This window comes from Macaca mulatta, chromosome 5, assembly GCF_049350105.2.
Source record: "Macaca mulatta isolate MMU2019108-1 chromosome 5, T2T-MMU8v2.0, whole genome shotgun sequence".
Classification (NCBI taxonomy): domain Eukaryota; kingdom Metazoa; phylum Chordata; class Mammalia; order Primates; family Cercopithecidae; genus Macaca; species Macaca mulatta.
Genome location: NC_133410.1, coordinates 143,712,303 through 143,729,332, shown reverse-complemented (window position 1 = coordinate 143,729,332; position 17,030 = coordinate 143,712,303). Strand labels below are relative to the sequence as shown.

Genomic DNA, 17,030 nt, shown 5'->3' with positions numbered 1-17,030 from the left:
ATTCTGTAGATATTCATTACATCCAGTTAACTGATGGTGGTGTTGAGTTAAAGTATGTCCTTATTAGTTTTCTGCCTGCTGGATCTATCTGTTTTTGATAGAGAAGTGATGATGTCTCCAACTATAGTAATTGATTCATTTATTTCTCGTTACAGTCCTATCAGCTTTTGCTTCATGTATTTTGGCATTCTGTGAAATACATATACCTTAAGAATTGTTATTTTCTTGGAGAGTCAATCTTTTATCATTTTGTAATGCCTCTTCTTATCCCTGATAATTATCCTAACTCTGAAGTGTGTTTTGTGTGACATTACTATAGCGACTACTGATTTTTTATCTGTGTTAGTATGGCATATTTTCACCATCCCTTCACTTTTAATCTAGATGTGTCTTCATATTTAAAGTCGATTTCCTTTTCTTCTTTTTAGTTTTATTCTTTTATTTTTATTTTTATTCTTTTATTTTTATTTTTATTTTGCAGACTATAGGAAGTGTATTGTGTCTTTAAGACCTTACAATGCAGACTCCTCTTCCAGAGAAAGGTCTTTCAAGGATAGGGAACTGTCATCCGGATGCATTGCTCATCTGTCATTTTCATAGGCAGCTGGATTCTTCCCCTTGGATCTCTTGAACTCTTGAGTACCCCACGTATAAATAAGATAAAATGCTATAAACGGAGGCATTATGCGAAGGAAAGGCTCTTGAGTGCGGCGCAACACGTTGGGGATTCCTTTGGTGAAGTAGTGCGGCAAGGCACGCTGCTCCAAAGGTGACAAGCTGTAGGAGATCACATGCAGCATCTGCCTCCGATTCCCAAACTCGCGGCCCATCATGGCGGCGGCCAGGGGTCACCTAGCTCTCCGCAGTCACCGATCCAGCGGACTCGTTCCTAAAGTTGATTTCTTTTTTTTTTTTTTTTTTTTTTTTTTGAGACTGAGTCTGGCTCTGTCGCCCAGGCTGGAGTGCAGTGGCCGGATCTCAGCTCACTGCAAGCTCCTCCTCCCGGGTTTTACGCCATTCTCCTGCTTCAGCCTCCCGAGTAGCTGGGACCACAGGCGCCCGCCACCTCGCCCGGCTAGTTTTTTGTATTTTTTAGTAGAGATGGGGTTTCACCGTGTTAGCCAGGATGGTCTCGATCTCCTGACCTCGTGATCCGCCCGTCTCGGCCTCCCAAAGTGCTGGGATTACAGGCTTGAGCCACCGCGCCCGGCCGAGTTGATTTCTTATAAGCAACACATAGTTGAGTCTTTTTCATTCACCCTGACAATTGCTGTCTTCTAACTTAGTGTTTTTAGACAATTGATATTTAAAGTACTCACTGATATAGTCACATTAATATCTATCATGTTTGATGTTTTCTATTTGATGCCCTTGTTCTTTGTTCCTGTTTTGTCTTCTCTTTTTCTGCTTTTTGTAGGTTCAATTTAGCATTTTATATGATTCCGTTTTCTCTCTTCTTAGTGTATCAACTATGCTTATTTTTATTTCATTTTTTTAGTGGTTGCTTTTAAATGCAATTTCAGAAGTAGTGCAAGTACCTTATAATAACAACGTATTTCTAATTCCTCCCTCTAATCACATGTAGCATTGTTACCATTCATTTCGCTTATAAAAAAAGCTATAATCATCAATTACATTATTGTTATTTTTATTTTGAACAAACCATTATCTATTAAATCAGATAGGAATAAGAAAACTAAAACTTACAATCTTACTTTCATTTATTCATTCTCTAATATTCTTTATTTCTTCATGCAGCTCCAAGTCTCTGGCCTACATTACTTTTTTTCTCTCTAAAGGACTTCTAACATTTCTTGCAAGGTAGATCTATTGGCGACAAACCCCGCAATTTTCACGAGTCTGAGAAAGTCTATTTTTCCTTCACTTTTGCGTTGTAATTTTAAAGGCTAAAGAATTCAGGGTGATGTGGTTTGTGTGTGTGTATGTTTTGCTTTGTTTTATTTTGCCAATACTTTTATTATTTCACTCTACTCTCTTCTTGCTTGTATTTTTTTTTTTTGAGTAGTTGGATTAATTCTTATATTTTCTAATTTATAGGAGAGATATTTTTTTCTCACTGGATTAACTCAAGATTTGATCTTTATCTTTGATTTTTCTGCAGTTGAAATGTTTTTTATATTGATACCACTTGGTGTTCTCTGAGCTTCCTGTATGTGTGGATTGGTGTTTGATATTCATTTAGCGAAATTCTAAGTCATTATTACTTCTGTTTCTTTTATTTCTTTCTCTCTTTGCTCTCCTATTGTTTTAATTATGTAGATATTACAGCTTTTGTAGTTGTGCACAGTTCTTGGATATTCTGTTGCATTTTTCCAGTGTTGTTTTTTCCTTGTTTTTCAGTTTGGGATGTTTCTATTGACATATCCTTAAGCTCAGAGATTCTTTCCTTAGGCTCATCCAGTCTACTAATGATCCTCTCAAAGCCATTTTTTATTTTTATTACAGTTTTTTTATAGTAAGCATTTATTTTTTATGTATTCTTATAATTTCAATTTCTCTACTTTCGTTGTTCATTGTTCTTGAATGTTGTGTATTTTTTTTTCATTACAGCCCTTAGCATATTAACCAAATACAGTTTATATTCATAGTCTGATAATGTCAACATTTCTGTCATAACTGAATCTGATAACTTCAACATTTATGCCACCCCATTGCTCTGTTTCTCAAGTATGCCTTATAATGATTTTTATTGTTGCTGAACAGCAGATGTGATGCACTGGTAAAGGAAAATGTGGAAAATAGAGTTTTATAACATCATGGTAAGGTGCAGAGGGAGAGGAAGCTTTCTGTAGCCCCATATTTAGATTTTACTCTTTTAGTGAGCCTCAGCTCCTGTGCTGTGAATTTCAAAAATGCATCTCAATTTTTTCTTTCTGCTCCTTATATGGTACAAGATGATTAGTGGCGGCTGGAGTTAGGTACCTTCTTTCCCCCAGATAGGTTAGGCTCTGCTAAAACCCCAGTAGGTTAGGCTCTGGCAAAATAGTTTTTCTCAAGATAAGGTCTTGTTAAGAACAATGGAATGCTCTGGTGTATTTTAAAATTGTTACTTTTCCTCCCCTGCCAGAAGCCAGAAGACATTTTGCTCTAATCTTCATCTTGAGAACTTTGTAGAGCTAAAGGTAAAACTCAAAAAAAATGCAGAAACCTCACTAAGATTTTTTACTTTTATTTTTATTTTCAATCTTAAGCTTGTCCACACTGAGCCTCCAGCATCAATGACAATTCAAGCTTTCCTACCATGGTACTGGTTCCAGCAGGAGTACGTTTCTGCTCTGTTAAGTTGAATTCTCTGTAGCTGCCTCTCTACAAACTCCACAGCAGTTTGTTCTGTGACCTCAGGTCTCTAGTGAATCTAAGAAGAGTGGTTTAGTTTTCAGTTTGATCAGCTTTTTACTTGTTGTTAGGATGCAGTAATGGCTTCAAAGTTCCTTACATGTTGGACTAGAAACCAGAAGTTATTGACATGCAGTTTAATATAAATCTTGCCTCATTCCTACTCCACACCACTCACCATATCTATTTAGTCCACATCAAAGTTTTTACTCTTCCTCCCTTGATAACAACAGAATTTTCCACTCTCTCCACTTTTAGCACTTGCTGACCTCCCTGCTCGATCTTTGCCTCATAATACTCACTGATTCTTGGAGACTTAGAGCTATGTTCCTTCCTCTGGAAAAGTACTCTGTTCCCCTCCCGTTACTGAAGAGACTCTTCAATCAGTGTTATCTCACTAAAGTTAGCATCAATGTTTTTATTAACTTGTTTGAAATTTTTATTTAATCACTTATTCAAATGTATTTGTGCCCTATTAGAATAATGATTCAATGTATTTCTTGTTATTGTGAGTCTTTAAAGCAATTTTTTTTTTCACAGTGCCTGGTACAAACACTAAATTCAATCTTCTTAAAGATATAAAAAAAGTTATCTAATGTATCATTCTTTCAAATAAATAAGAAGGGAAGAAAAAGCATTTAGGAAAAAGAATCAAGTACTGTCTTATGTTCCCCTTGTTTTCTAAAAGGATTTGCATTTAAAATATGCTTGTTTGAGGACAGAGTGAATTAATATTGAGTTTTCTCAGTGTGACTATTCAAATAAAACAACTCGGTCCTTAACTTTGTGCATACCAGGGTACAATTAATTGGCTTTGATCTATAATTTTTTTTTTTAAATTTATTGGTTTAGAAAAGAAGAAAAGCTAAAAGCCATGAAAGTTTAACGAGATTGGTTGGTATATGGCTGCCAACCAATTGGGGAATTAAAATGTTCCTTTTTGGAAAAAGATTTGGAAGAATGTATGCTCTTGATAAGACAAACTTTGATCCAAAGCATTGTTAAAGATGAAAACAGCTTTTGTTCTCTCACACCTAGAGATTGTCATAGTTAAAGATGATGATCAATTTTTTGGGTACTGTAACCAGAGGTAATTATATTTGACTTGATCACCACACACTATATGTATTGAAACACCACTTTTTATCCTATAAATATATGCAAGTATTATATATCAATTTAAAAAATTAATTTTCTAAAATTATTTATTTTAAATTGAGACATAAAATTGAATGTATTTATCATATGTAACGTGACGTTTTGAAGTACCTGCACACTTTGGAATGGTTAAATGTAGCTAATTAAAATATGCATTTCCTCATAGTTATTTTTGTGGTGAGAACATTTAATATTCATTCTTAACATTGTTTGAGAATGTAATACATCATTATTAAGTATAGTCATTATGTTGAAAAACAGATTTCTTGAACTTATAACTCCTATGTAACTATAATTTTGTATCTTTTGACCAATATCTCCCCAGTCCTCTTCACAGCCACCCCAACCTCTGGTAACCACCATTTTATTCTCTACTTTAATGAGATCAACATTTTTACATTCCACATGCGTGAGATTGTGTAGTATTTGTCTTTCTCTCTGGCTTATTTCACTTAGCATACTGTCCTCCAGGTTTCTCCATGTTGTCATGAATAACAGATTATTATTATTTTACATGGCCGAATAGTGCATCATTGTGTATACATACAGGCATACCTCGAAGATATTGTGGGTTCAGCTCCAAAACTCTTCAATAAAGTGAATATCACAATAAAGTGAGTCACACAAATTTTTTTACTTCAAAGGGTATATAAAAGTTTTGTTTACTGTATACAATAGTCTGTCAAGTGTGCAATAGAATTACGTTTAAAAAAGCAATGTGTAAACCTTAATTAAAAAATACTTCATTGCTAAATAATGCCAGTGATTCTCTGAACCTTCAGTGGGTTATACTTTTTTTTCTGGTGGAGGATTTTGCTGCTAATGATTAGGGTGGTGGTTGCTGAAGACTGGAGTGACTGTGGCAATTGTTAAAAATAAGAAATAATTCAACAGCTGCATTAGCTCCTAACAAGAGACTCAGCTTGTTCTTTGAAGCTTTAAAGCCAGGCATTGGCTTTTCACTGGCTATGAAAGTCCTAGATAGTATCTTCTTCCAGTAGAAGCCTGTTACATCTACATGTATTTAGTGTATTTAGTGAAAAATGTATTTAGTGTAACTATCCGTCCATTGTTTCAGCTAGATCTTCTGGATAATTAGCTGTTTTACCTTGAGATTTCTTTCCTTAAATCTCAAGAACCAACATTTGATAGTTTCAAGCTTTCTTCTGCAACTTCCTAACCTCTCTCAGTCTTCAGATAATTGAAGAGAGCTAGGGTCATGCTCTGAATTAGGATTTGACTTAAAGGAATGCTGTGGCTGGTTTGATTTCTGTTCAGACCATTAAAACTTTCTCCATATCCTATCAATAATAAGACTGTTTCACTTTCTTATTATTCATGTTTTCACTGAAGTGACACTTTTAGTTTTTTTCAGGAACTTTTGCTTTGCATTCACAGTTTGGTTGCTTGGTACAATAAGCCTAGCTTTCAGGCTATCTCAGCCTTTGACATGCCTTCCTCACTAAACTTAATCATTTCTGGCTTTGATTTACAGTGAGAGACATGCAACCCTTCCTTGCTTGCAAACTTAGAGGGCATTGTAAGGTTATTAATTGGCCTAGTGTCAATATTGTTGTGTCTCAGGGAAGAGGGAGGCTTAAGGAGAGGGAGAGAGAAGGGGAAATGGCTGGTCAGTGAAGCTATCAAATACAGACAATATTTATCAATTAAGTTCACTGTCTTACATGGGTGTTTGAGGTTTGTGGCACTCCCAAACAATTATGATAGTAACATAAAACATCAGTGATCCAAGATCACCATAACAGATATAATAATCGTGAAAAAGTTTGAAATATTGTGAGAATTACCAAATTGTGACCTAGAGACCCGAAGTGATGATACTATACTATTGGAAATGTAGCACTAATATACTAGCTTGATGCAAGGTTACCACAAAGTTTCATTAAAAAATGCAATATCTGTGAAGCATAATCAAATAAAGTGCAATAAAACAAGATGTCTACGTCATTTTTTAAATTAATTGATTCATTCATTGATGGATACTGGTTGATTCTATATCTTGGTTATTGTGAATAATGCTTCAGTCAACATGTTGGGGGAGATGCTCTTTTGACAACTGATTTTCTTTCCTTTGGGTATACTCTGAGTAATGGAATTGCTGGGTTACATGGTAATTCTATTTTTAAGTTTTGAGGAACCTCCATAACTGTTTTCCGTAATGAGTACACTAATTTACATTTCCACCAGTAGTGTGCAAGGTTTTCCTTTACATCCACACTGTCATTACAATTTTTTGTCTTTGCTATAATAGCCATCCTCACAGAAGTAAGGTAATATGTCATCGTGGTATAATTTGCATTTCCCTAATAATTAGTGATGTTAAGGACTTTTATTTCACTTATCTGTTGTTCATGTGTATATTTTCTTTGGAGAAATGTCTATTTGAGTCCTCTGTCCATTTTTTAGTTGGGTTATTTGTACTCTTGCCATTGAATAGTTCGAATTCTTTATACATTTTAGACATTATCCCGTTATCAGATGCATAGCTGGCAAATATTTTCTTCCTCAAGAAAATATTTTCAAACCTCAAGAGTGTTTCCTCACTCTTAATATTTTCTGTTGCTGTGCAGAAACTTTTTAGTTTGATGTAATCCCGTCTGTCTACAGTTGTTTTTGTTTCCTGTATTTTGAAGTTATGTCAGAAAAAATAATTGCCAAGACCAATTTCATGAAGCTTTTCCTCTATGTTTTATTCTAATCATTTCATAGTTTTGGGTCTTACATTTAAGTCTTCAATGCATTTTGAGTTAATTTTTGTATGTATCATGAAGTAAGGGCCTAATTTCACTCTTCTGCATGCAGGCATCTAGTTTCCCACTGCCATTTGTTGAAGAGACTGTCCTGTCCCCATTGTGTGTACTTAGCACTTTGATAAAAAAATCAGATGACTATTAAGGTGTGAATTTTCTGGGCTCTCTATTCTGTTTCATTGGTCTATGTGTCTTGTTTTATGTTAGCATTACGCTTTTTTGTTTGCTACATTGTAGTATATTTTGAAGTCAGGTAATGCAACGCCTTCAGCTTTGTTCTCCTTGTTCACATAGCTTTGGCTATTCAGAGACTTTTGTGGTTCTAAACAAATTTTAGGATTATTTTTTCTATTTCTGTGAAGAATGTCAGTAATATTTTGATAGGGATAGCATTGAACCTGTGTATTGCTTTAGGTGGTATGGACATTTTAACAATTTTAATTCTTCCAAACCATATATATGGGATATCTTTACATTTATTTGTGTCTTGTTTAGTTTCTTTAATCACTGTTTTATAGTTTTCAGTGTAGAGATTTTTCACCTCCTTGTTTAAATTTATTTCTAATTATTATATATTTTTAACCATAATAAATGAAATTGTTTTCTTGATTGCTTTTTCATATTGCTCACCGTTAGTCTCTGAAATACTACTGATTTTTTTGTATTGATTTTGTATTCTACAAGTTTACAAAATTCATTTATTAGTTTTAACAGTTTTTTGGTGAAGTCTTTAGGATTTTTATATCTAAGATTTTGTTATCTACAAACAGGGACAATTTACCTTTTTTCCCAATTTAAATGTCTTTTCTTTCTTCCTCTTGCCTAATTGCTATAGCTAGAACTTCCAGTACTAGGTTAAGTAGAAGTGGCCAGAGTGGGCATTGTTATCTTTTTCTCAATCTTAGATGTAAAGCTTTCAATTTTTCCCCATTGAGTATGATGTAAGCTGTGGGTTTGTCATATACAGTCCTTATTATATTGAGATGCATTTCTTCTACAATTAATTTGCTAAGAGGTTTTCTTTTATTATTATGAAACGATGTGAAATTTTGTAAAATGCTTTTTCTACAACTATTGAAATAATCATCGTGTTTCTTCTTTATTATGTTAATGTGATGTATGAGATTAATTGACTTGCATATGGAGTCATCCTTGCATCCTTGGAAGGAATCTCACATTATCATGGTAAATGATCTTTTAAATATTCCGTAATATTTGGTTGGATAATATTTTGTTGAAGATTTTTGCACTTATGTTCACCAGGGACATTGGCCTATAGTTTTCTTCTTTTGTAGTGTCCATGTCTGAGTTTTGTGTCAGGGTAATACTGGCCTTGTAAAATGAATTTGGAAAAATGCCCTCCTCTCTAATTTTTTGGAAAAGTTTCAGAAGAATTTGTATTAATTATTCTTTAAATGTTTGGTAGAATTCAAAAGTGAAGTTATCATGTCCTGAGAATTTCTTTGATGAGAGACTTTTTATTACTAATTGTATCTCCTTATTCATTATTGTCTGTTGAAATTTTCTATTTCTTCATAGTTCAACGTTGGTAGATTATATATGTCAAAAAATTTATCCATTTCTTCTAGGTTATCCAATTTGTTGACATATATTTATTCATAATAGTTTCTTGTAGTTCTTTGTATTTCTGTGGTATCAGTTGGAATATCACCCTTTTAATTTCTGATTTTATTTATTTGAGTCTTTATTTTGAATTTATTTAGCTGAGGGGCTTATCTTGGGCCTGTTTCATAAATGCAATTATTCCATTTATGTGGGCTCCATTTCTGTTACCTAATCACACCCCAAAACCTTCATGTCCTAATAATATCACCATAGGAGTTAGGATTTTAGCATATGAATGCAGGGCTCGGGAGTAGGATTAGACACACATCATAGCAGTGCCCAGGTCTTAATCCCCAGACTCTGTGAATAAGTTCAGGTCATGGCATAATGAGATTAAGTTGCTAGTCACCTGATTTTTTTAAAAAAGGGCATTAACCTGGATTATCAGAATAGGAACAATGTAATCACAAAGGTCCTTAAAAATGGTAGTAGTAGGTGGAGGAGAGGATAAGAAGGAGATGTGAGTATGAGATAAAAATACAGAGAAATGTAAATTTGCTGGTTTTAAACGTGGAGGAAACAGTACATGACCTGAGGAATGTGGACATTCTCTAGAAGCTGGAAAAGTCAGAGAAACGTTCTCCCTAAGAGCGACCAGAAAGGAGTACAAACCCTTCTGAAACCTTGATTCTATCCCCATGTGACACATGCCAGACAACTGACCTGCTGAACTGTAAAATAATGAATTTGCATTCTTTTAGGCCACTAAATGTGTTGTAATTTCTTGCAGTAGCAATGGAAAACTAATATAAATTAATCTAGTTTACTAAAAATGTTAAAATGTCTTTTGGTCATTCTATTTGCTTTTAAAATGAAACAAATATCCACAGGGTACCTTGTGCTAAGTTCTTGAGATGATATCTCTATTTACTTATTTGCATAGGGAAGCATTTGTCTAAGATACAGTAAAGGATATTCCAAATAAATTACTGTTACAATAGAAATGGGTATCCAGGTTGTGCCAGCAGGGGGTGCTCATGTATAGAGCAACACTGCCACTGCTTCATCAATCATCAGACTGAGAGTAGGGCACAAATGATTGGAGTATCAATTCTGTGAATACATGCACATTTGATGAAAAATCCAGAACCTATGACTGAACGGCATGACAATCAGAAGACTCAATATTTTGTATTTATTCTTGGATATGTATTCTATATATGAGTAAGTAATTTTTGAAGAAAGACTTCAACTTTAATTAAAAATTTATTTCTTGTCCTGAAAATATAAACCACATAGTTCGTCGTATTTAACATAGTGTCTATATTTCTGTTATACAAAGTTTTGAAGTAGAAGATAAAAATGTATTTGTTTGCTGCAAAGTTTGGGTAGAATTATCTATATTTGTGGTGTGATTATACATCATAGAAATATTTTACTATCATTACCAGAATTTGTTGTCAAGTAAATTGGTCACCTTGGTAATGTCCTCTTTATGTTATGATTGTGTAGTCATGACTTTAAACATTTTGAACTTTTGTGTTGGACTTGCTTTAAACAATAATTGAGGAATATTCCCAGAATATTAGACTTACTGATTTTTATTTATATCTGCCGCTCTATTTTGCTGATATCTTCAGTTTTATATTTACTTATTATGGTAGTGGCTTGGCTTTAATATTACATTGTTGATGGATTTTTTTATTTCAAAAATTAAATGTATGTAGATTAAAATCTCGCCCTAATTGAGTATGTTTAAATCATCAGTAAATAGTGGTTGCATGAAGCAATACCAACAGAAAATTTTCATTCACACACCCACATACACACTCAAAGGTGAAGAATTCTGCTATACATGGAATAAATGCCATTCTTCCCTGCCAGAAACTTGCCTTCATGCCTGCCACTGTCTCTATATACTATACGTATGAGGCTGCATAAACCATATCAAAGGCCTAAATCTAAAGCAGCCCCAGGGATGAAGTAAATCAATGGGTTTGTCTCTTGTTTCTGTCACTCACTAATTTAACATTGTTCGGTGATTCCTGTAAACTAAGAAGTATCTTTATTTCTTATAACCAACTCTCTGAGTTACACCCATGTTTTAGTAATCCATTATTGATTTCTCTCACATTTTAGTTTGTCCATCTTGTCCCATAGTCAATCATTCTATTTGTCTGGGACAAAGCTTTTGCCTTTCTAATACATGGTCCTCCTGCTTAATCAAGCCATGCCCGTTCGTTGTCACCCATTCATATAGGTTTACGTAACCCACAGCTACAAGACGCTTTCAATACTTTATCATCATTCTGGAAAATTCCTGGTAGCCTAGTAACCTGGAACCCAGTAACCTTTGATGTTCATTGCATACTGCTCTAGCCTACCTTGTATTCTCTGTTGCTAAGATCTTCCCTTCCAAAAATAATAGATTTATTGAATAGATCCGTCCAAGTTTCAGATTGGCTTCTCTCTAAACTGAATCCTGAGGTTACTATTATTAGATAATTCAGCATTTATTGAATGTGTTTATACTCCTTAAACAACAAAGTATGCACAAATATTGTCTGTAGCTATTTAAAACAGATTATATGGAGGCTAAGTAGAAATGAGGTATTTATAGATAACATAACTATTTGCAAAGAATTGTATCAGCTTCTTGAAAATCATCAGGGCATTGCCTAATATTCAGATAAGCAGAAAAGCAAGTGAATGCTCAATCAAATCTAGTTTTGTTATGTGTCAGGCACTGTGAAACTTTTTTAATGAATTAATAATTCTTAGAATATCTCCTACCTCCATACTAATAGGCTGCATTTTTTCATTTGTCCACCTTATCACAAGTGTGGCTAACTTGATATTTGTTTCAATGATGGAATTCTTTCAGAGTATTTTGGCCTTTTAGTCAATTTGGTGTGCTTTTTACTGTTTTGCCACAGTTAGGATTGATCAGTTACTATATAAGGCTCCTACTTACTAGAAGGCTACTTTCTATATCTGGGTCAATACACTTCATAAACAGCTGAACACATATTTTATCGGTTTAATATTGCAGGTGGTTATATCACTTTCATAGAAGAGCTTTTACTTTCTTTAATTTCAATGCAGAATCTGGCAAGTGAACTGATAATCAATCACATTTGTTCTGTTGCTTTTTAAAAGCTTAAATGCTTCACTGTGAAAAGCTGCTACTGAGAAGACACAGTGGGGTTTCAGAAGGGTTTTTATTAGACAGGCCCTATGCTAGCTTAAAAATGATTTAATTTTCAATGTGCATATAGCACAGATATTACCACTGCAGAAGAACTTATGGGGTATAAAATATCAATTTACATTTTTTCAAGATCCAATCATTTTAAATAGGTGTTGTGTCTGTGGACAAATTCACATGGGAGATAGGAAATGGAATGATAAAACAACAAGCAGGTGCAGCAAGTGAATTCATCTTTACTGGATATTTGAAATCATGAAATTCAAGTAGCATTTGCTGTTCTCTTTTATTTCTACAGCTGCAAGTTGTAATGGAAAGTGCACCTCTCTGGAACTCGGGAGTCTTGGATCCTATACATGATTCTATGCATAAATAGAAATGAAATTAGGTTCCTGGATACTAAGCTAGTGTAAATCGGATGATCCTAATTAAAATGACTCTGCTAGCTAAACACTATTCAGCAAGATTTGGTTACCCCAGGAACATTCTGAGACAATCGTATCTATAATTGATAAGGCTTGACAATAATCTTCCTTCTCGAAGTGTGTTGTTAACTTTTTAGTTGACTCTTAACAAAGTACATAGCATATAGTAGGCATTCAATAAATGTTCATTCACTTTTTGCATATTTTCAAATGTTATTTTTTGCCATCCATGGTGGTTTTAAGGGGTAAGCAGTTAATCTACATTGCCATTCATGAATTTCTTCTCAAATATCTCCTGCCTCTTTTATTTCTCCATGGAGTGAAGGATAAGAGGTATGATGTGTAGGAGGTGTTTCTTTTTTTTTTTTTTTCTTTTTTTTTTTTTGAGACGGAGTCTCGCTCTGTCGCCCAGGCTGGAGTGCAGTGGCCAGATCTCAGCTCACTGCAAGCTCCGCCTCCCGGGTTCCCGCCATTCTCCTGCCTCAGACTCCCGAGTAGCTGGGACCACAGGCGCCGCCACCTCGCCCGGCTAATTTTTTGTGTTTTTAGTAGAGACGGGGTTTCGCCGTGTTAGCCAGGATGGTCTCGATCTCCTGACCTTGTGATCCGCCCGTCTCGGCCTCCCAAAGTGCTGGGATTACAGGCTTGAGCCACCGCGCCCGGCCAGGAGGTGTTTCTTAGCTGTGTTTCAGCAAGTTCATTATTATGATACTAAGACATAATTAAGATTGATAATATTTACTTAATGTTATTTTTCCTATAAGAATTGCAAGTGAAACATTATCTTATTTTAAGCTTCAAAATAGCTTTGGGATATAGATACTATTATTACTATAAATGAGGAACTGAACTTAAAGGGTCTAAGTGGTTTCATTAAGTTCGCACAGTCAGTAATTGGTGGAACCTAGATTCAAATGATTGTTTTTGCCCATTTCCAATGTGTTTGAATGTAAGCACTTCAGTAATGAATTATAAATTAGAACTGGCAAGACTCATTTTCACCCTCAAGATTTTTATAAACCCAATAGAATTACTACACAATAAAAATGTGTTAATCTTTGAAAGAAGATTTATTTTGATAAAAAGCTGAAATATCAGTTAATTGTATCTATTAAATATATAAGCTATTTTATGAACTTGCTAATTGAATCTAAATTCACACTTATGTCTCTACTTAACATGTGGAAAAGATAACTGTCTCTCTTAGGCATATAAAGACATTTGAAATACTGAAATTATCTGCTTATAGAAACACTGAATCATTTACTGACAACTTCTCACATTACCAATGTAAGATTTAAAACACCTGAAAAAGTTGTAAAAAAAAAAAAGATCTCTGAAGATTTAGATATATGTTCAATGAGTCATGTCAGAAATGAGTTGAATGTTCATTTATTGATTCTTTTCCCACTGAGATATATCCCAATATACAAAACAGACTGTTACAAACAGGCAAGCAAACAAACACAGAGAAAACCAAATCATTGAAGTTATGATCATTAATTACACTTAACATCAAACAGATGTATTATTTTCAGAATGTTTGGGACTGAGTGTTCTTGAAGCATAAGACATTTCAGACTAAAGAATTGAAAGCAACAGAGCTAGATGACATAAGGCTAAACTATGTGGGGAACTTTTAAATGTTACAGGAGAAGTTATTTAGAAGCAGAACTGGGCAACAAGCAACACTACATAGTTCTCAACACTGACTGTGTGTTACAGTAACTTTGGGAGCCTTTAAAAATAGGGATGCTAAGACTCCACCCTTAGAAATGTCAACTTGCTTGGCTTAGTTCCAGATCATTTAAATTTGTTACCATCTCGTCGATTCAAATGTTCAGCCAAAGTTAAAAACGATTTCATTTATATTTGGCTTCATTAAAAACAATCCCCAAATGTATTGACCTAACAATAATTTATTCCTTTTCAAATAAGTTCATATCATAGTTGTTCTTCTCTACTTAGTATTGGCTAAAGTCACCCACTTGTTTGAATTCAGCAGGCAGAATAGGCTGAGCTGGAGGGTCCAAGAAGGCTTCACACTCATAGCTGGGTCCCGAGGGCTTTCTACCTGGCCTCTCCCTCTCTGTGAGATGCCTCATTACTTATTAACTCTGACCATATGGTGGCTGTAGTATGTAGTATGTAGTATTGTAGTATGATGGCTGCATTTCCTGGAGAGGAAGGAAGTGGAAACTACTGGTTTTATTTAAAAAAAAAAAAAAAAACAACTGGCCTTAGAAGTATCATAATGTCACTTATGTCATATCTTATTTGTCACAGTAAGTATCAAGGGCACCCCGTATTCAAAGAAAAGGAAATTTGACTATATGTCTTCATGTGAGAATTGACAGAACTCTTGTGGCCTTCTTTACTCCACTGGAACCACTCTTGTAATCCTACTTACTCTCCCTTAGATACCTGCGCTGTGGCCTTCAAAGTAGGTTGGAGAGCACAGTTTCAATCAAGAACAAGACAGAAAAGAAATAACTTGGGAAGGAAACTTTTAGTGATAATGCTGGTGTACTGAAATGGTAGAGAAATATATCAGTCATATAATCCCAGTGTCAGAGAGACATTTTTAGAAAACTTTTAGCAATAGCATAAGAGTTAAATGTCATACAGTTGGAATCATACAATACATAGCTTTTTCAGATTGGCTTAAAAAAATACTTCATGATATGTATTTAAGATTCTTTTTTGTCTTTTGTTTGTTTGTTTGTTTGATAGCTCATTTCTTTTTAGTACTGAATAATACTCCCTTATTTTTAGTGCTGAATAACATCCCATGACAAAAAAAAAAAAAAAAAAAAAAACACTTTTTATTTATCTATTCATCTACTGAAGGAACTCTGGCTATTTTATTAATGACAAATTTTGACAATTATGAATAAAACTGCTATAAACCATCCATGTACAGGTTTCCTTGTGGACATGCTTTCAACTCATCTAAGTAAATACCAAGATGCGTAATTTCTGGTCAGAGTTATGTGTACTTTGTAAGAAACTGACAAACCATCATCGAAAGTGACTGTACCATTTTTCATTGCCCACAGCAATGAATGAAAAGTTCCCAGCATTATTCCCAGCATTTGGTATTGTCAGTGTTTCGGATTTTGATTATTTCATCGGTGTGTAGTAGTATCTCACTGTTGCCTTAATATGTCTTTCTCTGATGACATATATTATGGAATCAGCTTTCATATGCTTATTTGCAATCTGAGTACACTGTTCAGATATTTTGCCTTTTTTTATTTATTTATTTTTTTACTGGGTTTGTTCTCTTCTCTTCTCTTCTCTTCTCTTCTCTTCTCTTCTTTTCTCTTTTTGTTTGTTTGAGACAAGGTCGGGCTCTCTTGCCCAGGTTGGAGTGCAGTCGTGCAATCTCGGCTAACTGCAACCTCTTCCTCCTGGGCTCAAGCAATTCTCCCACCTCAGCCTCCAGAGTAACTAGGATTACAGGTGTGTGCCACCATGCCTGGCTAATTTTTGAATTTTTTGTAGAGATGGTGCTTTGCCATGTTGCCCAGGCTGGTCTCAAACTGATGAGCTCAAGTGATATGCTCGTTTTAGCCTCACAAAGTGGTGGGATTAAGGTGTGAGCAACTGCGCCCAGCCTCACTTTCTTATTGTTGAGATTTAAGCATTCCTTTGTACATTATGGATAACTATCATTTATCTTTTATTTCTTTTTCAAATATGTTCTTTTAGTATGTGGCTTGTCATCTCATTCTCTAACAATGGGGTTTGTAGAGCAGATTTTTTTTTTTCCAAATTATCTATAATAAAGTCTAAGATATCAATGATTTCTTTCTCAGATTGTGCTTTTTGTTTTGCAAATAAAACCTCATTTTCATACCAAAGGTCATCTAGGTTTTCTCTTATGTTATCTTCTAAGAGTTTACCCTGCACTTTTATGTGTCATTTATTAGTCTGATGAATTAACAGAGCTACCTTTTACTATAATATGTTATTCGTTAATGAAGTTAAGTACACAATATTTTTGAGTAAAGCAAAATCAAACAGTTGCTTTACTTACTTTCAATGAATAACTATTTGATTATGAAAATAACTCTTATGAGGTAATAATCACCTTATTGTAGTTACAGTTTTTAGAAAAAAGAAAAAGGTCTTTCCGTTCCAAGATGGCTGAATAGGAACAGCTCCGGTCTGCAGCTCCCAGTGTGATCAATGCAGAAGATGTGTAATTTCTTCATTTCCAACTGAGGCACCTGGTTCACCTCATTCAGGCTGGCTGGACAGTGGGTGCAGCCCACGGAGGGTGAGCCAAAGTTTCACAGGGCATCACCTCACCCAGAAAGTGTGCAAGGGGTTGGGGGATTTCCATTTCCTAACAAGGGAAGCCATAACATACTGTACTTGGAAAAATGGGACACTCTGACCCAAATACTGTGTTTTTCCCATAGTCCTAGCAACTGGCAGATCAGGAGATTTTCTCCCACTCCTAGTTTGGCAGGTCACAGGCCCATGCAGCCTTGCTCACTGCTAGTGCAGCGGTCTGAGATTGACCTGTGAGGCTGC

General features: G+C 34.8%; 1 pseudogene; it reads right to left on the bottom strand.

Annotated features, from left to right (window-relative positions):
* Window positions 1-581: 581 nt before the first annotated feature.
* On the bottom strand, window positions 582-848 carry LOC144340925 (cytochrome b-c1 complex subunit 8 pseudogene; annotated as a pseudogene).
* Between the last annotated feature and the right edge of the window lie 16,182 nt (window positions 849-17,030).